This window comes from Scyliorhinus torazame, chromosome 2, assembly GCF_047496885.1.
Source record: "Scyliorhinus torazame isolate Kashiwa2021f chromosome 2, sScyTor2.1, whole genome shotgun sequence".
Taxonomy (NCBI): Eukaryota; Metazoa; Chordata; class Chondrichthyes; order Carcharhiniformes; family Scyliorhinidae; genus Scyliorhinus; species Scyliorhinus torazame.
In genome coordinates this window covers 116,709,580-116,718,250 of record NC_092708.1, presented here as the reverse complement: position 1 = coordinate 116,718,250, position 8,671 = coordinate 116,709,580, and the positions used below count along the sequence as shown (strand labels likewise).

At 44.9% G+C, this 8,671-nt stretch overlaps 1 protein-coding gene across 2 annotated transcripts in view; it reads right to left on the bottom strand.

Annotated features, from left to right (window-relative positions):
* mettl5 (methyltransferase 5, N6-adenosine) overlaps positions 1-8,671 on the bottom strand; it is a 41,731-nt gene that overhangs the window by 6,040 nt on the left and 27,020 nt on the right. The window lies entirely within an intron of this gene.

Here is an 8,671-nt window from a genome sequence, read left to right as displayed (position 1 = left end):
ATGTATGGAATTGGACTATACAAATAGATCAAATAATATCTGAATATTTCAAATCAAAATTGGTCTGATCAAAGGCATAAATAAATGACAATCCTTTGAAGTAAACTCTCCTCCTTGTCCTTCTCAACCTGTCTGCAGAATCTATCACACCATCCACCTCTCCACAGACATCCAGCTGGGTGGGACTGCTCTTCTATGGTTACGAGTACCCAATTATTTTTTTCCAATTAAGGGCAATTTAGCGTGGCCGATCCATTTAACCTGCACATCTTTAGGTTGTGGGAATGAAACCCACGCAGACACGGGGAGAATGTGCAAACTCCACATGGACAGTGACCCGGGATCATACTCTGTGCCGTAGGCAGCAGTGCTAACCACTGCATCACCGTGCCACCCTCATGGTTACATTCTTATTTAATAGTCCAAATCACTTGCAATAGCTTCTCTTCCTGCTCCCCTGGTGTCCCCCAAGGATCTGTCCGTAGCACATTTATATTTTTTATCTACAACATCCAAAAGCACTATTAGTTTCAGCATGTATGGTGATGACACGCAATTCTACTTTGCCACTGCCTCTCTTGATGACTCCACTGTTGTTAAATTATCAGACAGCTTATGTAAAATCCACTACTGGATGAGCATAAATTTCCTCTTTGGGAGTTTGAAGCCATTATTTTCTGAATCACTCCAAACTCTGTGTTCTAGCTACTGATTAAATCCATCTGTTTCACAGGTCGGCAACATCGAGAGCCGAAGGGCCTGTACTGCGCTGTTATGTTCTATGTTACCTTGGTATCGCATTTTATCCAAAGATGAGTTCTGACCTCTGATTTGTACACTTAAGACTGGCTATTTCCAGCTCCATAATGTTGCCTGACTTCAGACCTGTCTCAGCTCATGTGCTGCTGTGAAACCCTTATGCGTGCCTTTATTACCTCTGGACTCAACTATTCCAAACCATTCCTGGCTTGTCTCCCACATGCAATACTCTGTAAATCTAAATCTGTAAATCTCTGGTCATCTAAATCTCCACCCATGTTTTAACTTGCAGCAACTCCTTCCCTATCGCCCTGTGCTTTGACCTACATTGGCTTCCCATTGTGCAAGTTCCATGATTTTCGAATTCTCATCCTTGTGTTCAAATTCTCCTAATTCTGGCCTGTTGTGCATTTTCAACTATAATTGCTGCAGTGTTGGTAGTCTTAAGCTGCCTCTGCCCCAAGCTCTGGAATTTCTTCTACCCGGCTTCCCTTTTTAGGACGTATTAAAAACTTACCTCTTTGGCCAGGTTTTTGATCATCTGACTATCTTATGTGGCAGATAGTCATACTTTGTTTTATCGTGCTCCAATGAAGTGCCTTGGGATGTTTCATTAGATTAAAGGTGTCACATAAATACAGGAGCACTCGTGCACATGCAGGAATTTCAAAAATAGGTTGTCACGAATAGTTGCAGGGGTTCGATCAAGTCACCCCAATTGAAGAGCTAGTGCAGGTGTCCTGAGCAAAGTGACATTCGCTTCTGCATTATTATTTTGATTTTTATCTTGAGATTTTAAGGTTGGAAGTCTTGGAATTTCTCAGCTAACCACTTGAAGCTTTGCACAGGTCAAGGAGACACAGCCTGAGTGAGACACATCCAGAGTGGGAATTGGAACTTGGGTAATTTGGTGCAGTGAGGTAATTCGGTGCAGAGTGGGAGAAGGTGCTTTATCCCTACTGTTTTGTTCTCTCTTTCTTCTGGTCTGTAACTGTTAAATCTGCAGGGAGAGAACTAGAGAGCGTCCTGGGAAGGTAAGTGATTTTTATTTTTATTACCTTTTCAAATTGTGGGGGGTTGGGGGGGGGGGGGGGGGTGAACTGAAGTGACATCACAGTAAAGCTGTGACCTGATTGGCTGGTTGGGAATCTGCAATAAATTTAAAAATTAAACATTGTTAAACTAATTAAACATAATTAATTATAATTTAGATGGATATCTAAGCTAGAGATCGGAGAGTACTGTATTTAGCTTTCACATTTATAGTAGAAATCTAGTGCTAGGAAACATGTAGTTAACAGTAAAAAAAAAAATAATAATTTTAAATTTAATTTACTAATTAATTAACGCAATTAGAGTGGTACAGTGCTCTGACTGTGAGATGTGGCAGGTCCGGGAGGCTTCCAGTGTCCCGGATGGATTCATCTACAGAAAGTGCACCCAACTGGAGCTCCTCACAGACCGCATGGTTCGGTTGGAGCAGCAGTTGGATGCACTTAGGAGCATGCAGGTGGCGGAAAGCGTCATAGATCGCAGTTATATAAATGTGGTCACACCCAAGGTGCAGGCAGAGAAATGGGTGACCACCAGAAGGGGCAGTCGGCCAGTGCAGGAATCCCCTGTGGTTGTCCCCCTCTCGAACTGGTATACCCCTTTGGATACTGTCGGGGGGGGATAGCCTATCAGAGGAAAACCAGAGCAGTGGCACCACAGCTGGCTCTAATGTTCAGCAGGGAGGGTCAACACCCAGAAGAGCAACAATCATAGGGGACTCTATAGTCAGGGGCACAGTTGGGTGCTTCTGTGGATGTGAAAGAGACTCCAGGATGGTATGTTGCCTCCCTGGTAGAACGGGTAGCAGGCATCCTGAAGGGGGAGGGCAAACAGGCAGAGGTCATTGTACATATTGGTACTAACGACATAGGGAGGAAGAGGCATGAGGTCCTGCAGCAGGACTTCAGGGAGCTAGGCAGAAAGTTAAAAGACAGGACCTCTAGGGTTGTAATCTCTGGATTACTCCCTGTGCCACCTGCCAGTGAGGCTGGAAATAGGAAGATAGAGCAGCTAAACACGTGGCTAAACAACTGGTGTAGGAGGGAGGGTTTCCGTTATCTGGACCACTAGGAGCTCTTCTGGGGCAGGTGTGACCTGTACAAGAAGGACGTGTTGTATCTAAACTAGAGAGGCATAAATATCCTGGCCGCGAGGTTTGCGGGTGCATGGCAGGGTGGTGGGTACCGGAGCAATAAGTCAGAAGGTGAACGCATTGAGGGACACCTAGGGAATAGGGCCAGTATGGCTCTGAGGAAGAGCAGACAGGGAATGTTGCTGAAAACAGCGGGTCTGGTGGCCTGAAGTGCATATATTTTAATGCAAGAAGTATTACGGGTAAGGCAGATTAACTTGGGAGCTTGGATTAGTAATTGGAACTATTGTACTATTCGTACTATTAGTACCATTACAGAGACCTGGTTGAGGGAAGGACAGGATTGTCAGCTAAACGTTCCAGGATTTAGATGTTTCAGGCGGGATAGAGGGGGATGTAAAAGGGGTGGCGGAGTTGCACTACTGGTTCGGGAGAATATCACAGCTGTACTGCGGGAGGACACCTCAGAGGGCAGTGAGGCTATATGGGTAGAGATCAGGAATAAGAAGGGTGCAGTCACAATGTTGGGGGTTTACTACAGGCCTCCCAACAGCCAGCGGGAGATAGAGGAGCAGATAGGTAGACAGATTTTGGAAACTAGTAAAAACAACAGGGTTGTTGTGATGGGAGACTGCCAATTTCCCCAATATTGACTGGGACTCACTTAGTGCTAGGGGCTTGGACGGGGCAGAGTTTGTAAGGAGCATCCAGGAGGGCTTCTTAAAACAATATGTAGATAGTCCAACTAGGGAAGGGATTGTACTGGAGCTGGTATTGGGGAATGAGCCCGGCCAGGTGGTAGAAGTTTCAGTAGGGGAGCATTTCGGGAACAGTGACCACAATTCAGTAAGTTTTAAAGTGCTGGTGGACGAGGATAAGAATGGTCCTCGGGTGAATGTGGTAAATTGGGGGAAGGCTAATTATAACAATATTAGGTGGGAACTGAAGAACCTAGATTGGGGATGGATGTTTGAGGGTAAATCAACATCTGACATGTGGGTGGATTTCAAATGCCAGTTGAAAGGAATTCAGGATCGGCATGTTCCTGTGTGGAAGAGAGATAAATATTGCAAATTTCAGGAACCTTGGATAACGAGAGATATTGTAGGCCTCGTCAAAAAGAAAAAAGGCATATGTCAGGGCTAGAAGGCTGGGAACAGACAAAGCCTGTGTGGAATATAAGGAAAGTAGGAAGGAACTTAAGCAAGGAGTCATGAGGGCTAAAAGGGGTCACGAAAAGTCATTGGCAAATAGGGTTAAGGAAAATACCAAGGCTTTTTACACGTACATGAAAAGCAAGAGGGTAGCCAAGGAAAGGGTTGGCCCACTGAAGGATAGGCAAGGGAATCTGTGTGTGGAGCCAGAGGAAATGGGCGAAGTACTAAATGAATATTTTGCATCAGTATTCAGAGAAGGAATTGGTAGATGTTGAGTCTGGAGAAGGGTGTGTAGATAGCCTGGGTCACATTGAGATCCAAAAAGACGAGGTGTTGGATGTCTTGAAAAATATTACGGTAGATAAGTCCCCAGGGCCTGATGGGATCTACCCCAGAATACTGAAGGAGGCAAGAGAGGAAATTGCTGAGGCCTTGACAGAAATCTTTGGATCCTCACTGTCTTCAGGTGATGTCCCGGAGGACTGGAGAATAGCCAATGTTGTTCCTCTGTTTAAGAAGGGCAGCAAGGTAAATCCAGGGAACTAAGGCCGGTGAGCCTTACGTCAGTGGTAGGGAAATTACTGGAGAGAATTCTTCGAGACAGGATCTACTCCCATTTGGAAGCAAATGGACTTACTGGTGAGAGGCAGCATGGTTTTGTGAAGGGGCGGTCGTGTCTCACTAACTTGATAAGAGTTTTTCGAGGAGGTCACAAAGATGATTGATGCAGGTAATGCATTGGATGTTGTCTTCAGTAAGGCCTTTGACAAGGTCCCTCATGGTAGACTGATACAAAAGGTGAAGTCACACGGGATCAGGGGTGAGCTGGCAAGATGGATCCAGAACTGTTTAGGTCATAGAAGGCAGAGCGTAGCAATGGAAGGGTGCTTTTCTGATTGGAGGGCTGTGACCGTTGCTGTTCGTAGTATATATAATTGATTTGGAGGAAAATGTAACTGGTCTAATTAGTAAGTTTGCAGACACAAAGGTTGGTGGAATTATGGATAGCGATTGAGGACTGTCCGAGGATACAGCAGGATTTAGATCGTTTGGAGACTTGGGCGGATGGAGTTTAATCCGGACAAATGAGGTAATGCATTTTGGAAGGTCTAATGCAGGTGGAGAATATACAGTGAATGGTAGAACCCTCTAGTATTGAAAGTCAAAGAGACCTCTGAGTACAGGTCCACAGGTCACTGAAAGGGGCAACACAGGTGGAGAAGGTAGTCAAGAAGGCATATGGCATGCTTGCCTTCATTGGCCGGGGCATTGAGTATAAGAATTGGCAAGTCATGTTGCAGCTGTATAGAACCTTAGTTAGGCCACACTTGGAGTATAGTGTCCAATTCTGGTCGCCACGCTACCAGAAGGATGCGGAGGCTTTAGAGAGGGGGCAGAAGAGATTTACCAGGATGTTGCCTAGTATGGAGGGCATTAGCTATGAGGAGCGGTTGAATAAACTCTGTTTGTTCTCACTGGAACGACGGAGGTTGAGGGGCGACCTGATAGAGGTCTACAAAATTATGAGGGGCATAGACAGTGGTACCAGGGTAGAGGGGTCAATTACTAGGGGGCATAGGTTTAAGGTGTGAGGGGCAAGGTTTAGAGTAGATGTACGAGGCAAGTGTTTTTTTACACAAGAGGGTCGTGGATGCCTGGAACTCGCTGCCGGAGGAGGTGGTGGAAGCAGGGACGAAAGTGACATTTAAGGGGCATCTTGACAAATACATGAATAGGATGGGAATAGAGGGATACGGACCCAGGAAGTGTCGAAGATTTTAGTTTAGACAGGCAGCATGGTCGGCACAGGCTTGGTGTGCCGAAGGGCCTGTTCCTGTGCCGTACTTGTCTTGTTCTTTGAGTGTTAAGTGTGACAGACTAGATTGAAAATATGACTTTTGTGATCTGCCACTACAAAAGCACAGTATGCAAGATGCTGGAAATCAAAGAAAAATGTCTTCCAGCATTTTCTTTTGTGACTCCTCTAAGTTTGTTTCTAGTGAAATAATCTTTTTAATAATTTTGAACTGCTTGGAGCACATGCTGAGGAACTTGGCGGTCTTCTTGTGCTTGCTTCACAAACTGAAAAATATTTCCTTCCATAAGACATAGGAGTGGAAGTAAGGCCATTTGGCCCATCGAGTCCACTCCATCATTCAATCATGGCTGATTTCAACTCCATTTACCCGCTCTCTCTCCATAGCCCTTAATTCCTCGAGAAATCAAGAATTTATCAACTTCTGTCTTAAAGACACTCAACGTCCTGGCCTCCACCGCCGTCTGGCAATGAATTCCACAGACCCACCACTCTCTGGCTGAAGAAATTTCTCCTCATCTCTGTTCTAAAGTGACTCCCTTTTATTCTAAGGCTGTGCCCCCGGGTCCTAGTCTCCCCTGCTAATGGAAACAACTTCCCTACATCCACCCTATCTAAGCCATTCATTATCTTGTAAGTTTCTATTAGATCTCCCCTCAACCTCCTAAACTCCAATGAATATAATCCCAGGATCCTCAGACGTTCATCGTATGTTAGGCCTACCATTCCTGGGATCATCTGCGTGAATCTCCGCTGGACCCGCTCCAGTGCCAGTATGTCCTTCCTGAGGTGTGGGGCCCAAAATTGCTCACAGTATTCTAAATGGGGCCTAACTAATGCTTTATAAAGCTTCAGACGTACATCCCTGCTTTTATATTCCAAGCCTCTTGAGATGAATGACAACATTGCATTTGCTTTCTTAATTACGGACTCAACCTGCAAGTTTACCTTTAGAGAATCCTGGACTAGGACTCCCAAGTCCCTTTGCACTTCAGCATTATGAATTTTGTCACCGTTTAGAAAATAGTCCATGCCTCTATTCTTTTTTCCAAAGTGCAAGACCTCGCACTTGCCCACGTTGAATTTCATCAGCCATTTCTTGGACCACTCTCCTAAACTGTCTAAATCTTTCTGCAGCCTCCCCACCTCCTCCATACTACCTGCCCCTCCACCTATCTTTGTATCATCGGCAAACTTAGCCTGAATGCCCCCAGTCTCGTCATCTAGATCGTTAATATATAAAGAGAACAGCTGTGGCCCCAACACTGAACCCTGCGGGACACCACTCGTCACCGGTTGCCATTCCGAAAAAGAACATTTTATCCCAACTCTCTGCCTTCTGCCTGACAGCCAATCGTCAATCCATGTTAGTACCTTGCCTCGAATACCATGGGCCCTTATTTTACTCAGCAGTCTCCCGTGAGGCACCTTATCAAAGGCCTTTTGGAAGTCAAGATAGATAACATCCATTGGCTCTCCTTGGTCTAACCTATTTGTTATCTCTTCAAAGAACTCTAACAGGTTTGTCAGGCATGACCTCCCCTTACTAAATCCATGCTGACTTGTCCTAATCCGACCCTGCACTTCCAAGAATTTAGAAATCTCATCCTTAACAATGGATTCTCGAATCTTGCCAACAACCGAGGTTAGGCTAATTGGCCTATAATTTTCCATCTTTTTCCTTGTTCCCTTCTTGAACAGGGGGGTTACAACAGCGATTTTCCAATCCTCTGGGACTTTCCCTGACTCTAGTGACTTTTGAAAGATCATAACTAACGCCTCCTATTTCTTCAGCTATCTCCTTTAGAACTCGAGGATGTAGCCCATCTGGGCCCGGAGATTTATACATTTTTAGACCTTTTAGTTTCTCTAGCAAAGGAGAAAGCTCCTTTGTGATGGCTACCATATTCAACTCTGCCCCCTGACTCTCCGGAATTGTTGGGATATTACTCGTGTCTTCTACTGTGAAGACTGACGCAAAGTACTTATTTCGTTCCTCAGCTATTTCCTTGTCTCCCATCACAAAATTACCAGCGTCATTTTGGAGCGGCCCAATGTCAACTTTTGCCTCCCGTTTGTTTTTAATGTATTTAAAGAAACTTTTACTATCATTCCTAATGTTACTGGCTAGCCTACCTTCTTATTTGATCTTCTCTTTCCTTATTTCTCTCTTTGTTATCCTGTTTGTTTTTGTAGCCTTCCCAATCTTCTGACTTCCCACTACTCTTTGCCACATTATATGCTTTCTCTTTTGCTTTGATGCATTCCCTAACTTCCTTTGTCAGCCATGGCTGCCTAATCCCCCCTCTGATAACCTTTCTTTTCTTTGGGATGAACCTCTGTACTGTGTCCTGTGTCCTCAATTACTCCCAGAAACTCCTGCCATTGCTGTTCTACTGCCTTTCCCACTAGGCTCTGCTCCCAGTCGATATTCGTCAGTTCCTCCCTCATGCCCCTGTAGTTACCTTTATTTAACTGTAACACCTTTACATCTGATTCTACCTTCTTTCTTTCAAATTGGAGATTGAATTTTACCATATTATGATCACTGCCTCCTAAGTGTTCCCTTACTTTAAGATCCTTAATCAAGTCTGGCTCATTACATAACACTAAGTCCAGAATGGCCTGTTCCCTCGTGGGCTCCATCACAAGCTGTTCCAAAAAGCCCTCCTGTAAACATTCAATTAATTCCCTTTCCTTGGGTCCACTGGCAGCATTATTTACCCAGTCCACCTGCATATTGAAGTCCCCCATGATCACTGTGACCTTGCCTTTCTGACATGCACTTTCTAT